Source organism: Ahaetulla prasina, chromosome 1 (genome assembly GCF_028640845.1).
Source record: "Ahaetulla prasina isolate Xishuangbanna chromosome 1, ASM2864084v1, whole genome shotgun sequence".
NCBI classification, from domain to species: Eukaryota; Metazoa; Chordata; class Lepidosauria; order Squamata; family Colubridae; genus Ahaetulla; species Ahaetulla prasina.
This window is the reverse complement of record NC_080539.1, coordinates 151,562,845-151,580,470: the sequence shown is the minus strand read 5'-3', so window position 1 is coordinate 151,580,470 and position 17,626 is coordinate 151,562,845. Positions and strand designations below refer to the sequence as shown.

Genomic DNA, 17,626 nt, shown 5'->3' with positions numbered 1-17,626 from the left:
GTACCGGGACGCCGGAACCCACAGCCACTCTGTCTTGGTGGGATTGAGCTGGAGCCTGTTCCTCCCCATTCAGACCCGCACAGCCTCTAGACACCGGTCCATCACCTCGACAGCTTCACTGGGGTGGTTCGGGGTGGAAATGTACAGCTGAGTATCGTCAGCGTACAGATGATAGTCCACCCCGAAACCACGGATAACCTCACCCAGCGGCTTCATATAGATGTTGAACAGGAGAGGCGAGAAAACCGACCCCTGAGGCACCCCACAAGTGAGGCACCTAGAGGTCGATCTCCGCCTCCCTGCCAACACCGTCTGCGAATGGTCAGAGAGATAGGATGAGAACCACTGATAAACGGTACCTCCCACCCCCAATCCCCCCAACTGTCGCAGCAGGATACCATGGTCAATGGTATCAAAAGCCGCCGAGAGATCTAACAGGACCAGGACAGAGGAACAACCCCTGTCCCAAGCCCTCCAGAGGTCATCCACCAACGCAACCAAAGCCGTCTCGGTGCTGTAACCAGGTCTGAAGCCGGACTGGAACGGGTCTAGAAAGACAGTTTCCTCCAGGTATTGGGGAAGCTGATATGCCACCACACTCTCAACAAACCTTCGCCAGATAGCGAAGGTTGGAGACTGGACGATAGTTCGCCAATACAGCTGGATCCAAGGATGGCTTCTTGAGGAGGGGCCTCACCACTGCCTCTTTCAAGGCGGTGGGAAAGATGCCCTCCAACAAGGAAGCGTTGGTAATTCCCAGGAGCCAGCCTCGTGTCACCTCCCGTGTGGCCAGTACCAACTAGGAGGGACACGGGTCCAATAAACATGTGGTGGGTTTCAGCCTAGCCAACAACCTGTCCATGTCATCAGGGGTCACAGGTTCAAACTCATCCCAGATAATGTCCACAAGACTCGTCCCTGTCCCCTTGCCTGGATCTATCCAATCAGTGTCCAGTCCATTCCGGATCCGAGCAATTTTATCAGACAGATACTGTACCAAATCCTCAGCACGCCCCTGCAAGGGATCCTCCCGTGCCTCCTGTGAAATCAGGGAACGGGTCACCCTAAACAGGGTGGCTGGGCGGTTATCTGCCGATGCGATAAGAGCGGAGAAATAATTACGTTTCGCCGCTCCAATCGCCACTAGATAGGTCTGAATATGAGACCTAACTAGTGTTCGGTCAGATTCGGTGCGGCTGGACCTCCAGGCACTCTCTAGGCGTCTTTTCCGGCGCTTCATCTCCCTCAGCTCCTTGCTATACCAAGGAAATGGGCAAGTTCGGCCCCAGGTCAGAGGCCGCAAAGGCACGACGCAGTCCAAAGCCCCGATGGCCGCCCCTTCCCAGGCGGCCACCAGTTCTTCGACCGAGTCGTGGGCTAATTCCCCAGGAAACGGCCCAAGCTCCGTCAGGAACCTCTCAGGGTCCATCAGGTGCCTGGGACGGAACCATTGAACCTGCTCCGGCTCCCTGCGGCGGGGTGCGGCGGTCCAAAAGTCTAGCTGAAGGAGTAAATGATCTGACCATGACAAGGGTTTAACAATTAATTCCCCTAAATCCAGATCATTAAGCCACTGTCCTGAGACAAAAATCAAGTCCAGTGTGTTACCCCCAGTGTGGGTGGGACCTTTAACTACCTAGGTCAGGTCCATGGCCGCCATGGAAGCCATGAACTCCCGAACTGTCGTTGATGATTCGCCCACCGACGGCAAGTTGAAATCCCCCATAACCATCAATCTGGGGGTCTCAACCGCCATCCCGGCTATCATCTCCGACAACTCGGGCAGGGCAGCTATCACACAGCAAGGAGCCAGGTACGTAACCAGCATGCCCACCTGCACCCCACGGCCCCACTTTACCAGAAGGATTTCACAACCGGCTATCTGCAGGACAGTGACCTCCCTCAGTTCTAGACCCTCGTGAATAACAACCGCCACCCCACCTACCCTGGGCCCTCGGTTGATGGAATGCCTGGTGGGCACATCTCGACAAGGGGAACCCCCCCTCTGCACCCAACCAGGTCTCCGAAATGCCCATCAGGTCCGCCCCCCCTCTTGAATAAGATCGGCTATGAGGGGGGCTTTATTCACAACGGACCTGGCATTGCATAACAACAACCGAAGGTCCAGGTTCCTAGAGGCATAGCCACTCGGGGAACGAGACAAGCTTCGGGGCCCAGAGCACGCAATCGCTCGCAAACAGCAAGAGCGTACTCCTCGCACATGATATGGGCCCCCGCTTCCGCCATATCTGCCCCTCCCTCTTACCGTGCAGATGGACACACCCATAAATGGTTGAGTTTTAACCTCCTCAGTTACCTCCGTATCAAACACCTCCAAATCGGGAACCCTAGCAGGGACTAACCTAACCCCCTGTGGGTGTCCCCCCCACCCAACCCTTCCCTCCCCATAGATGTCCTATTTAAAAATTTAATAAAACACATATTTAAAAAAACCCTAAGCCTCTTCTTCGCCGCATACGATTGTTGGGGGGCAATATGCTGTCTCTGTAAATCGCTTAGAGAGGGCTGTAAAGCACTGTGAAGTGGTATATAAGTCTAAGTGCTATTACTATCTGAATTTTGATCATGTGTCCATGTGAAAAAAAGATCATAAATCACTTTTTTCAGTGCCATTGTAACTTTGAACGGTCACTAAATGAACTATTGTAAGTGAAGGATTACCTGCAATTAACTAATATGGTTCCTTTCAACCTTATTGTCATGCATATTCTCTGATGCCTTCAAGACATTAATCACAATCTGGGAAATTTTGAGTTGTTTATTAACATTAGCATCTAACTTGCATTCGCAATCTTTGTATCATCTAGATCTGATATTCTAATTCTTATTCTTATATTCTTATTCTAGTCTATTCATATGACTTGATCCAGCATTCAGAATTGCAGATTTGGAACACAGATGACATCTCAGGTAGAGAAACTTGGCACAATCAGTGGATTACAGAAAGCATGGGTGGAGGAATCAAGGCCTCCTTAAATATCTTGCTTCTTTCAGGCTTGGGAATGCCATATGAAACATTGAGTCCAGAAGAGATGTGTATATCCTTCACGGTGCCAAACCTCTCAGCTAACCTTGATTCCAAGTTTAAAATCTCTGGAAGTTGTGCACCAGACGTTCCCAGGATTATTAAGCTCAATGAACTTCTACCAAAGAGTAATTCTGCCTTCAGAAAAAGGGTGGATTCCAAGAAGCATGGAGAAGATGCTGTTAAGATAGAATAACAGAGTTCGAAGGCACCTTGGAGGTCTTCTAGTCCAAACCCCTGCTTAAACAGAAAACCCTACACCACTTCAGACAAATGGTTATCCAACCTCTTCTTAAAAACTTCCAATGTTGGAGAATTCACAGCTTTTGGAGGCAAGTTGTTCCACTGATTAATTGTGCTCAATGTCAGGAAATTTCTTCTTAGTTCTAGATTGCTTCTCTCCTTGATTAGTTTCCACCCATTGTTTCTTGTTCTACCCTCAGGTGCTTTAGAGAATAGCTTAACTCGTTCTTCTTTGTGGCAGCCCTGAGATATTGGAACACTGCTATCATGTCACACCTAGTCCTTCTTTTCATCAGACTAGACATACCCAATTCCTGCAACTGTTCTTCCTATGTTTTAGCCTCCAGTCTTCTAATCATCTTTGTTGCTCTTCTCTACACTCTTTCTAGAGCAGGGCTGTCAAACTCACCGCCCGGGGACCAGATACCTCAAGCGCTGGCCATGCCCACACTCAGTTTAGTGAAGGGGGAGGAAAGTCCCAATAGGTTACATAATACCACATGATGACGCAAGTTTGACACCCCTGTTCTACAATCTCAGCATCTTTTTTTACAACGTGGCGACCAAAACAGGATTCCAAGTGTGGCCTTTCCAAGGCATTATAAAGTGGTATTAATACTTCAGGTGATTTTGATGTAGGAAAGCTGTGAAGTTCTCACTTTTCCTTCATAATACTTCCCAAGAAATGGGAGCAATTCAAATTGGGAGAATGCAAAGTTAGCTTTTAGTTCTGGTGAGATTTCGGATAGTTTGCAGTCTCAGAGAAAGGCTCCTTCTGTCACTCTGCCTACAAGCTGGCCCTAGCTGGTCCTTTTACCTTCATTTGAGGGCAGGAAAGGAAGAGGGATTTTGCAACCTCTGAGGCTAGTTTAGCAGGGGCAGAGCTGACAGACTTCTACCTTTTGGTTCCTCACAGTCCTTTTACAATGCCCTAAAACAGAGGTGGGGAACAATGGCCCTTTTATGATTTGTGGACTTCAATTCCCAGAATTCCTGAGCTAGCATAGCTGACTCAGGAATTCTGGGAGTTGAAGTCCTCAGGTCATAAAGGAGCCATCGTTTCCCCACCCCTGGCCTATAACAAAACCAGTTGTGGTGAACAGCAAAGTTGCTTAGAGTGGGACTACAAATTTAGTTAAAGATATCTCCATATTGATACATGGATTTTTCTGCCTCCAAAATACATTTTTAATTAGGGAGGAGAGGGAGTTTAACCCTCCTCTCTCCACCAGCTGTTATTCTAAGAAGAAGAAAAACCCTTCTTTTAAAGCTAATGGTGTTTTGTTTTGGTATTTTTTGCAGGAATGTGGTTTTTTTTCCTTGCAGATTGTAGCACATCTCACTGGTGATGGTGATAGTTTCTTCTCCATCTGATTTTCTTTGTCTCTGGTGAATTATTTCTTGTCTTCTCAAGTTTATGATCCTTTTTAGCTTTCATTTTCTAGCAAACATTCACAAGCAGCTGATCAATACTTCCTGAGATGTCTGTCTTCACATATTGATTTTGCGTCACAGGTGAACTTTTTATTCCCTACTTCAGGCCCTTCGGATTATTGCACTTACTTTAGAGTAGATATGTGTGGGATTTAACTGAATTTCCTGCTTCACCTTGTAGGAAGTTAGCACCCCCTCTCCTCCTAGAAGAATGAAATATTTTGGGAAATATTAAAAAGGCAGAATATTGTGTTTCCCTGAATGAGAAAGGGAGAGACATGTTTTTAAAGACAAAGCAGCTTCCTGCCCCCACCCACTTTAGTTCCAGGGTGATGGGATTAAGACATGGCCCTCAGGACATGATAGGATTAGCCCTCTACCCATCTCACCACATGGCACCTGGGAAGATTACATCACTCAGCAAGGCTTAACCAAGCCTGGGATACAGACAGCCTACAAAGTTAGCTAAGACCCCCACCTGCTGGGAGTCTGACAACCAATCAGAATACAAGCTCAAATTCAAAGCTGAACAGAGGGTATAAATTTCTCTCTCTCTCTCTCTCTCTCTCCTATGTGCTTTTTGCCCAGGATCTCAAACCATGTGGTTCTGTCCACCATTAAAAAACATCTTTCCAAACAGCCACCGTGTTTCCAGTCTTTCTCCCCACTTGGAACTGAACCCAGATGGATATTTCTTCCAACAACCTTTTGTGGACTCTTGATAGTATTTCAAATGTTTTGGCTTTGCAATTGACGGATTAAATATCCTCCTTTTTAAAAAATACCATTTGACTGTGTTGTTGATTAACATATTTGGTGCACTATAGATGTAAAATCATCTGATCATTGATTCCTCTGTCTTTGAAGTCTTTTACTATCAAATAGATTCTATACAGGTAGTCCTCAACTGATCACAATTGATGTTGTTAAATGAGAAATTTGTTAAGTGAGTTTTGCCCCATTTTACAACTTTCCTTGCCCCATTTGTTAAGTGAATCCCTGCAGCTGTTAAATTAGTAACAATGTGAAATCAGTGAATCTGGTTTTATCATTGACTTTGCTTGTCAGAAGGTCCAAAAGGCGATCGCAGGACTCCTTGTCATAAATGTGAGTCAATTATCAAGCATCTGAATATAAATCATATAACCATGGAACTGCTACAATGGTCGTAAGTATGAAAAATAGTAGTAATTTTTCAGTTATGTAACTTCAAACAGTCACTAAATGAACTGTTGTAAGACAAGGACTACTTGTATTGGTATAAATGCTTGCCATAGGCACTATCTAATTGTTGCAATAATACTTCTCTATAATTCTGGAAGGTGGTCCTTTTCTGATACCCACAAATATTTAAAAATTCTGTTGCTTTCTAAAATGAATAAAGTATAGTAAAGAATTCTGTTTTATGGTCACTCCAGAAAATCACTAGAGAGATCAATGCAAATGCAGCTGGCTTTTTTGAGGGTTTTTTTTTTTAATGGAAAAAAATATATATGAGAGATTGTCCTACAATCTCTCATATTTCCACCTCAGCTGAGAAATATTTCTTTCCATTTTTAAAATGCTTTTTCAATGGTGCTAGATATGGCAATTATTCTGCCAAGGCTAACAGTTACAATGGAGAAGCTTCTTTGAATTTTCTGCACAACTCTTTGGATCATAAATTCAAAAACAACAGAAAAAAAATTAACAAAATCACCATGAGATCCTGTACAATTTCAGTCCTGAGATCACACAAGATTCCTGCAATTTCACATGAAATATCTTAATGTTCTGAAAATTTCAAAAATTATTTTACTTGTGGCAGATGAAGATGTCCCCGAAATTCTGCAATTTGCATCTTATTGGGTTATAATCCATGACAAAACATCCATAGATGCAGTTTTATTAATAATAGGAAGTATAGTCAGAAAAACAACCGGAAAAATAACTTCGGCTCAGTTATTCTTTACCTAATTTTAGCTCGAACAGGCTCTTCTCTCTATCAGTCCAAAAGCATGCTGGGAAATGTTGTCTTTCCAAAATATACTTCCCACCTTTATTTACCATCTCAGTACTATGAGGACATGGATAACCTGGGTGTTCCTGTTTGGAAATTGTTCCTTTTTGGATTGGATCTGAACTATGGATTCTCTTTTGGAGTAGTGCTGCTCAGGAGCAATTCATGCTTAGCGAGGAGAAGCACCAAAAATAACTCTTGACATCTTTGGTGGAACTGGGAAAAGTTCCTTTATTGCAGCCGGTGCTGAGATAACACCCTGCTTGAACTAAAGATATGACTCAAACCTTTTCTATAGTGCTGCTGTTTATAGTTTCCAAAATCCCAAGCCTTTTCAAGGTTATCAACAATTATCTCCCTGTTTGTCAATTCTGAATAGTAGAAAATGTTATGCCCAAGGTAGCAATAGCAATAGCACTTAGACTTATATACTGCTTCACAGTGCTTTACAACCCCCTCTAAGCAGTTTATAGAGTCAGCCTATTGCCCCTAACAATCTGGGTCCTTATTTTACCGACCTCAGAAGGATGGAAGGCTGAGTCAACCTTGAGCCTGGTGAGATTTGAACTGCCAGATTGCAGGCAGCCGGCAGTCAGCAGAAGTAGCTTTCAGTATTACACTCTAACCCAGTGGTAGTCAACCTGGTCCGTACCGCCCACTAGTGAGCGTTCCAGCTTTCATGGTGGGCGGTAGGGGTTTTGTCCGATACTGAAGCACTTTCCTTTTTTTTAATTTAATTGACTTTTTAAAAAAAATTCATAGCATTATTTAAAAACACTTTCATTAGGTTTTCATAAAATTCCCTGTGACAATTTAAATTTCTGAAAATATACTATTTGTATCGCCCACGCATAAGTTTAGTTTATGTTACGTAAGTGAAACTAAATGGTGTTATAGTAAGACTAAACAAAAGAGCCTCGTCCCAGAATAGCTCGCGCATCTCCCCCCACACCACCCAGCTGTAACAGACAAGCAGAGCTGGTAGCTGGCACACACACCCCAACCCAATTCACAATGTGCGAGAGGCATGCGCAGATGACGATACACGGTGCATCACTGTGGAACCGGTCAGTGGTTAGAAAATTTTACTACTAACAGAGATACAAAAGTGGGCAGTAGGTATAAAAAGGTTGACTACCCCTGCTCTAACCACTGCATCACTGCAGCTCATAATAATTACACTTTTGTACAATATCAGTTAGGGGTATGGTTGAAGATTCGATACCAAAGGCTGCTTTCTGTTCAAGTCACAGAATATTTCAACATTGATTCAGGCTTCAGCTAAGTCATACAAGCAAAATTCACCACAGTACTCCAAGCTGCTGGAGGGACTGGAGGAGGAAATAAAAAGTCCCATCCCATTCATACATCACTCTAAAGGAGAAACATGTAAAAGGTGTGTCTTCCCAGAAAACATGTGTAGTAAGTAGTCTGCTAACAAAACCAACCATTTAAAAAAAAAAAAACAACCCCAGCATTTCCTATCAGAAAGCTACCAGCCCTTCAGTCCTCGAAAGACAAGAGTTCCTCCTAATGGGGAAACAGCCCACCCACAAATTCTTCAACACCTCGCCAAAAGAAAATGTCTTCCCAGCAGTTACAAGTCAATTGCAGCTGAAATGGAGATAAACTGGCTCAGCAGCTGAGTTGATCGTAAAAAGATGGGGTGGGGGGAGGTCCTGAAGCAAATGGCAAAAACTCGCAGTAATAAGGCAACTTTTTAGGTCCTTAGAGATCTAACTCAATATATCTGAAGTACCAAGTTACCAGTTTTGTTTTGTTTTAAAAAAAACACTCTCCCCACAGTTTCTGCTGGTTGATCCATATCATGATGTTACACAATATGATGTGAAAATGAACATACCATGCAATCTTCCATGAAGCCCACACACACTTTTCATATGTCGGAGTATAGTTACTATGATTTCATTTATCCAATTGGCATGGGGGAAGCACAGTTATTTTCAGATAATTAGAAAGAGACACATTGACTGCATAGCTTTGCCTGAATGTTGAATACAGACGGGATGCCCAATGGCATTTGATAACTAAACACTGGATAACCAATATGGTTTAAGAGAAAATATTGGCTTAGCATTGCTAAATATCCTGAAGGATTCTTGCTGCCGAAGAGAAAACCACAAAAATGTTTCTTTTCTAAAACAAGAACTTTTCAGATAAATGGCTGTTTTACAACATTGCAGAAAAACACATTTTGGGGTCAATAAAAATACATTTCTGAAAGAGAAAAACCCCTCACTTGTTAGGAACCTAGCATGTTAACACCTTGTCCATTTTAATTAAAATGAATATGAATGCTCACTCATTTCCTTGGGCACAGGAAGCATTTTAATAAACTTAAATATTGAGATCATTCCAGTTTCACAATCAAATGCTGAGACTGATCAGTTTTCTCAGTCTTGTTCTGTTTTGTGCATCCAATATGAACTTTGATTTCATTCCCTAATGAATTTTCACACTAAATTTTTGACTCACAATTATTTATTTATTTTTATTTATTTATTTGTCAAAACAGTATATATAGGCATAAGCATGAAATAACTATACGATATATAAGCATATATATAAGCATAAGTATGTAATAACCATATGAATTGGATACAATTCAAGGGAACATTAGGACAGGAACGGTAGGCATGGTTGTGCTCTTATGCACGCCCCTTAAATTATGATTAAATTATGATTTAATCATAATTATGATTAAATTATGATTGGAGTTTTCCATGAAATCACAGTATATGCTCTGCCATGAACTGCCATGAACTGCCTCCTCGCTCGTTCACAGCATGGCCCAAAGGCAAACCTTACAAAGCAATTTCTCTACTTTTAGGTAAATTTCCATCAGATTGATTTAAAAAGAAGAAGAAATCCAGTTTGGCTGTTTCCCCAATGAACAACAAGAAGAAAAAATGTCTACCGCAATGGTTGGGCAATAGACTCTTAGAAACAAACAAAAGAGTCAGCACTTTTACCAAGCCAGCAGCCCAGGATGAAATGGCCATGGAGAGAAGTGACAGACAGAAGGAGCCATGCCCACTCACAGCACCTACTACCCAATTAAAGCAGCTTTGCCTTCAACCAAAGGAAGTGCAGCAAAAAGAACATGCAGCGCTAGCTAAGCAGGCAGAGCTTGGAAAACTTCCTTCAAAGCAACTGCACACACCTTGAAAAGACGCTGCTGTCTCCAACGGTTTGGAGAGAGAGGTGTTTCATAGATGGTCTTCCATGATGGGAACCTTCTCTTTGATGGTAGACTTGTAGAGTTGGGGCGGAAGAGATGTTATTTTGCCTTTCTGTCTCTTACCCGTAAAAGCAGAAATTAACATTGTGGCATTACTAGAAAGCTGCATTAAAACAGTTCAGAAATGCCGAAGCACTCAGGATTGTTTGCACAGTAGAATAGAAGAATAGAATAGAATAGAATTTTATTGGCCAAGTGTGATTGGACACACAAGGAATTTGTCTTGGTGCATATGCTCTCAGTGTACATAAAAGAAAAGATACGTTCATCAAGGTACAACATTTACAACACAATTGATGGTCAATATATCAATATAAATCATAAGGATTGCCAGTAGAGGTTCATACTGAATGTACAGCTGTATGAATAAGTCTCATTCCATTTTGAATAATGATTTGGTTTAGAGTTGTGGTCTGATTCAAACCGGACTTTTCGTTCAGCTCAGAAAGTCACTCCAAAGCATCTGATCCTTTCAATTCAAAGTGCCAAACTGAGCCAAAAAAAAAAAAAAAAGGCATATGCACAAATTGTCTCCAATGCATTTGACATGATGATTCAAACCAGCTGATGAACCAAAGAGAAAAAAATCATATTTGATTAGGAGATTTGACTGATTTGTCTTTTAGACTAGAATATTCACAGGTCTACTTAAGATTCATGACTTTTTGCCATCAAATCGTTGAAGCGAAGAATCTACCTAGGCCCAGGCCACTCGAAGACCTCTGGAGTCAAAGATTTAAAGTGGTGGCCTCTACCCCATTCCCTGTGCAAGGACAAGGGTGAGGGAGTCCAAGGACGATGAGTTCTAGTCCCACCTTAGGCATGAAAGCTGGCTGAGTGACCTTGGGCCGGGCACTTTCAGCCCAATTTACCTCACAGGATTGTTGCTGTGGGAAAAATAGGAGGAAGGAGTATTAGGCATATTTGTCACCTTGATTTACTTATAAACATGAGGTAATAAATAAATAAAAATATGCATTTTTCCTCCAGGGTAGAGGAAGACGAATGAAGCTGCACACCTAAGCTGATGCCTCAAGGTATGATTTACAACCTAACAGGGACAGATTAACCAGTAGCGAAGGGAAACTAAATAAATAGAAATTTGGTATGTGAGGGAGCTTTTTAGTCTTGCCCCTGGGACAGGAACCATATCCCATCCTCCCCACCCGGCATTTAAAGCTTATTTTCATAATCTAGGATCTTTCCCAGAGAGCAAATTACTCCTCAGAGAGTAATTCATCAGGTGACGGAGACATGAGGCTTTAAGGGTCACTGAAACCAGCATATTCAAACGCTTTCAAATTGTGTGGGAACTTAATAGCTATGCCTTATTTATATTTTCTAATATTTGTTTCTCTACAGTTTGTGCTTTATCTTCTGGAAAAGGTGTGCTTCCTTGGGGTAGGAGGAATAAATGGCTTGAGTACGTAAGTAAAATCTGTGCTGTAAACCACAGAGTAAATACGAAAATATTTGTGTGATACTTTTTGAACTTTTGCAATTTTTCCCATACATCAGAATGAATAAATGTGGAAAGATATGTCTCCTGTAACAGCTCTCTAATGTAAGTGGGCTGGAGTACTAATACCAGCGATACTCCTAACTCACTTAATGCTCTTTTCCAACTGTGTGGACCTGATATCTAATTCATATCATGGTCTGTTATATCATCTGTTGGCATGTGGGAGCTTAAATATTCCACACTCTCCGCTTCTGATGAAAATGTCCCAGAACACTATTTTTGTTTAATGTTCCTTGTTAATGTGTATGCTATTATTTTGGACAAGTAAAATCATAACAACATCTGAATTTTCTAATTTCAGCTGCATTTGTGTTTCATATTAGGCAATTCCTGTGGTTGGCTTTAATTGTTCCATTGTCCTATCTGTTTACTTCACTACATATGGTCTTCTTCATTGCAAAGAATGATAAAATGTATACACAATGCATAGTTAGACATAAACCCACAGCCACAGGATTTGCCAATGGAAAAAAAAATGCTGGTGTCCATTTTATTCCTTGCCATAATTTGCATTGCAGTATAAACCAAATTCCCAATTACGGAATGGAATGCCAAAATATATATAATCAAGGCTGATTGCATGCAGTCTGCAATAAAATAATAAAAAAATAAAAAAGAGAAGAGAAGAGAAAAAAATCTTGCACTCTGAATAGATTAACCATACTTTGCAAGTTTTGCCTGTATATTGCCATCACAGCATGAGAGGAGACACTATCCAAATTTGATGGAATCCAGATTTGGTTGATCTTCCTTCCCAATTTCATTCTCTATCTACCGTTGCTAATATTTATAATAGGTCAAACTGATGGAAGTTGTAGTCCTCAAAGTCCTGGCCCGCGGACCAGATCAATGGTGGGTTGCCCCCGGTTCGGACTGGTTCTATAGAACTGGTAGTAAAACCGGTGGGAGGCTCCGCCACTAACCCAAACATCATTAAAACTCTTCTGCGCATGCGCAGAAGCTTCGGGCACGATGAGAACCGGTAGTAAAGGCAAGTAGAACCCACCCCTGGACCATATGCGTCACGGCCATGCCCATGCCCAGTTTAATGAAGGGGGAAAAAGCCCCTGCACATGATGCTGCCATGGCGATGTGAGTTTGACACCCCTGTTCTATATGTATGAAAGCACATATTTAGGGAAGTTGGAGAAGCAACACACTTCATTTTCTAAACTTCCAATCCAGGTACTTTGGAACGCTGAAAACACAAGATGATAAATTCACATTATCATAAAATAACTAAAAGTGTCAGATCCTATCATCAAAAAAAAAATGCTCTTGAGGTCATTTTGAATTGGTAAAAATGAGCTTTGAACAAAATGCCCTGGTTATGGCACTATTTCTCAATCGTGCTCGGGAATTCTGGGAGGTGAAATCTACACAAGTGGAAGTTATCAAGGTTTGAGAAATGTTGGGTTATGGTGACTCTGAAGGAAGTTCAGAGACAATAAAGAATAATATTTGTAGCTCAGGGTTGAAATGAGGGGTTGTTGGTGCTCTCTGAGCTTGGTTGTTTTCTTGCAGATCAGTGGTGAGTTTCTACCGCTTCGCCCTGGTTCAGGCGAACCGGTAGTGGCGGCGGCGGGAGGCTTATCATGGATGCTCTGCACATGTGTAGAAGGTTCTGTGCATGTGCAAAAGTGCCGCACATGCGTGCTCCCGATTTTTGAACCGGTAGCAAAGGTTAGTGGAACCCAATGCTGTTGCAGATGTCTCATTACCCAAACCAGGTAACGTCATCAGTGCACGTCAAGATCTGCAATTTAAATGTGTATGGCAGGATTATACAAATATTATCACCTGTAATTCACTGTGAAAATCTGAAGCAGGAGCAATATTATTAACAATAGAAAAAGCATTAGGAAGAAAAATATGATTATTTGATTATTAACTGTACTAAGAGCAAAAGTGATTGAAGTGAAAGTCTTTTTATTTCTTTAAAGAAAGAAAAAACAACCCCAAAACCCTTAGCAAAGATTAAACCCACTGTGGTAAAACTTTTATTCCACAAGTATTTGTATTCCGCAGAGTATTTCATTTCCAGAATTCAAACTTCTCTTTTAAATGGTGATGAGGTCAATTTTAAAGATTTTTTTTTGAAGGGCACCACATATGTAATTCCCAGTGTCTTAAATGGGAACATGGAAATGTTTGCATTTTATTGTGGCTTGCTGTTAGTCCTAATGAACTCAAAAAACCTGGACTGGTTGCAATCCAGGCCAACCCTTTCTGAATAATAATTGCAGTTGACAGCAGGATTTTCTTCTTTGCCTATGTCACATATTGATTATCCGTTCACATGAAATGGTGGTACAGTGAACATAATTTTTTCTTCGAATTGTGCTTGACTCCTGATAGTATTTTTCTTAGTAGCAATATCAGTGTGGGTTATGTTCATGCTTTCTTTAGGTTTCCTTTTCTTTAGGTTTCCTAGTATAGCCTATACCGCTGGGATTTCCTGGTGGTCTCCCTTTCAAGTACTAACCAATTCCAAATGACCGTAGCAACTTGTTTTACTTCACAGAGCAGGTGACATGCTTAATAGTCATATCTTTCTTAAGGAGTATTTTATTTATTTATTTTGTCAATCATATATAAAATAACAGGTAAAAGTATAAACTTAATTTGGATACATGAAAAGAGTAAGTAAAAAGGGAATATTAGGACAGGGACGGTAGGCACGCGGGTGCACTTATGCACGCCCCTTACAGACCTCTTAGGGATGGGGTAAGGTCAGCAGTAGACAGTTTAAGTTTTGGGGGTTTGGAGAAGAAACTGCAAAGTCAGGTAGTGCATTCCAGGCATTAAAAACTCTGTTGCTGAAGTCATATTTTCTGCAATCGAGTTTGGAGTAGTTTACCTTGAGTTTATATCTATTATTTGCTTGTGTTTTGTTGTGGTTGAAGCTGAAGTAGTCATTGACAGGTAGGGCATTGTGGTAGATAATTTTATGTACTATGCTTAGGTCAGACTGAAGTCAGCGTAGTTCTAAGTTGTCTAAGCCCAAAATTTGGAGTCTGGTGACATAAGATATTTTATTGTGGGAAGAGGAGTGGAGGACTCTCCTCATAAAATATATCTGAACTTGTTCAATTGTATTTATTTCCAATATGTAGTGCGGGTCGATGAAGATTCTCAGTCATTCAGATGGAATTGTCTGGAACTTGAATCCAGGCATTGGGACTTTATTTTATTTATTTATTTATTTATTTATTTATTTATTTATTTATTTATTTATTTATTTATTTGTCGTAACAATATATACAAGCATTGCATAAAGGGTTATATAATATATGAACGTATATATGAGGAGAAACGAGGTACTATAAACATATATATACATAGGGGAAGAAACAATAGGACAGGAACGGTAGGCACGTTTGTGCTCTTATGCACGCCCCTTAGAGTCCTCTTAGGAAAGTGGTGAGGTCAACCGTGGACAGTTTTTGAGTAAAGCCTTTGGGGTTATGAGAAGAAACCACAGAGTCAGGTAATGCATTCCAAGCATATACAATTCTGTTACAGAAATCGTGTTTTCTGCAATCTAAACTAGAGCGGTTGACATTGAGTTTAAATCTGTTGGTAGCTCTTGTGATATTGTTATTGAAACTAAAAAAGTCATTGACAGGAAGGACATTACAACGGATGATTTTATATGCTAAACCCAGATCCTGTCGAAGGCGACGAAGTTCCAAGTTTTCAAGACCCAGGATATCAAGTCTGGTGGAATAAGGTATTTTATTGGTTTCGGAGGAGTGGAGAATTCTTCTCGTAAAATACCTTTGGACACGCTCAACTGTGTTGATGTCAGATATATGGTATGGGTTCCAGACAGGAGAGCAGTAATCAAGAATTGGCCTAACAAATGTTTTATATGCTCTGGTCAGTAGACTTCTTTTCTTGTTGGTTGGAAATGTTTCATAGATACGGGATCTGCCTAACCAACTTGCTCAGATCAAAAAAGCTACTTGGAAAAGCAGAAAAACATTTCCAACCAGCAAGAAAAGAAGTCCACTTGCCAGGACTCAGCTTCCTTCCTTAATGGAGGAATGGAAAGGTCTACATTTTGAAACGTCATGATAAGGCATTGTTTAGCAGAAATCTCAATCTGGGTTTTGATATAGTTAGACTAGTTTTAGAGCCATGGGGGCGCAATAGTTATAATGGAGTACTGCAGGCTAATTCTGCTGACTCTGTTTACAGCCAGGAGTTCGATCCTGACCGGTTTAAGGTTGACTCAGCCTTCCTTCCTTCCGAGGTTGGTAAAATGAAGACCCAAATTGTTAGAGGCGATATGCTGTAAACCGCTTACAGAGGGCTGTAGAGAACTATGAAGCGGTACATAAGTACTATTGCTTTTGCTTTTTAGACCTGCAGAATCTGGCTTTCCTCTTCCCACATTGGGCTTGTACAATGGTCACAGCCTGGGCATTCACATATCAAGACATGAAGGTGAGGAGAAATTCAACACAACCTCCCACTTCCCAAGCCAGTAAGGCCCACTAGCAAAGGAGGGCATTCGTTCTGAAAAAGCAGAAGGTAGCAGCAGATGGCATTAATGTGCAGTCTTGAGTATCTGGAATGGAGAGCTACCTTCTGAGTGAAAAGAGCAAGCTTTCCTTCAACTGTTGAAGTCAACGAGGCAAGAGGAGACCCTCCAACACTTTAGCACGGATCAGAAACTTTCCAAGCAGCACCGTTATTTCCCAACAACGTAGCACTTTTTTTTTTTTTACAACAATGGTTGAGCAGTTTAAGCTACATCTGCGGGGGCTCTTCAGGAATAAAGATCTCTCAAGCATTTGATACGCACATCTGGAGAAGGACATCAATATTGCTGCTATAATGAAGTGAGTGTGGAGCTGCCTTTGAAGACAGCTCAGAAAAAGTAGCTATATAAAAGCCAATGGCTCAGCTTCTGGCTGCAACTTGCCAGTAAAAATATGCCCCACTGCTGTTAGACTCTGAGCCTAGTTGCGAGCATGGCGGAAAATGCTGGGAAATATTTAGAAAACCCAACAAGGCTTGAGAGATGGAGAAGGCAGGCATCAGCACCTGGCAGATCTGAGCACCCAGCAGCTGTCGAGGAGAGTAAGGAAGCTGTATCTGCTTCATCAATGCCTTTGCTATTTCCCCTCCTGCATGCATATTCTCAACTTTGGCAAGTAGGGAATGCCGGGAGTAGAAGTCCACCCATCTTCAAAAAGTCCACCCATCTTAGAATGCAGTACTGTAGACTACATCTGCTGACTGCTGGCTGACTGTAATTTGGCAATTAAAATCTCACCAGGCTTAAGGTTGACTCAGCCTTCCAGCCTTCCGAGGACAGCAAAATGAGGACCCTGATTGTTGGGGGGGGGGGGCATATGCTGACTCTATAAACCGCTTAGAGAGGGCTGTAAAGCACTATGAAGCTGTATATAAGCCTAAGTGCTATTGCTAGTGCTATCTTATACTTGCCAAGGTTGAAAAATATTGCTTTACACTGAAGAAAGCAGTCTGTTTTTCTGCCTTTTTTTGCATCTAAAAATAAATTTGATGGAAAGGAGTCATATGTGAAAATGTACATGTACTTCTCAATTTACAATAGCTCATTTAGTGACCAAAGTTACAATGGGATTGAAAAAAAGTGACATGACCTTTTTTCTCACGTACAGCCCTTGCAGCATCCCCATGATCATGTGATCAAAATTCAGATGCTTGGCAACTGACTCATATTTATGGCAGTTGTAGTGTCCCGGGGTCATGTGATCACCTTCTGTGACCTTCTAACAAGCAAAGGCAATGGGGAAGCCAGATTCACTTAACAACCATGTTACTAACTTAACAACTGCAGTGATTTGCTTAACAACTGTGATAAGAAAGGTCGTAAAAGGGGCAAAACCAGTGGTGAAATCCAAACTTTTTTACTACCAGTTTTGTGGGCATGGCTGGTGGACGTAGTGTGGCTTGGTGGGCATGGCAGAGGAAGGATACTGCAAAATCCCCATTCCCTCCCCACTCCTGGGGCCAGCCAGAGTTGGTATTTGCTGGTTCTCCAAACTACTCAAAATTTCCACTACCGGTTCTCCAGAACCTGTAAGAACCTCCTGGATTTCACCCCTAGCAAAACTCATTTAA

At 41.7% G+C, this 17,626-nt stretch overlaps 1 long non-coding RNA gene across 1 annotated transcript in view; it reads left to right on the top strand.

Moving 5' to 3' along the window:
* The first annotated feature begins 10,976 nt into the window (after nucleotides 1–10,976).
* The window catches only part of LOC131188790 (uncharacterized), a 32,960-nt gene continuing 26,310 nt past the window's right edge, over nucleotides 10,977–17,626 (top strand). Inside the window, exons 1-2 of the long non-coding RNA XR_009152839.1 lie at nucleotides 10,977–11,021; nucleotides 11,347–11,407. This is a non-coding gene — a long non-coding RNA (uncharacterized LOC131188790). The remainder of the gene's footprint in view (nucleotides 11,022–11,346; nucleotides 11,408–17,626) is intronic.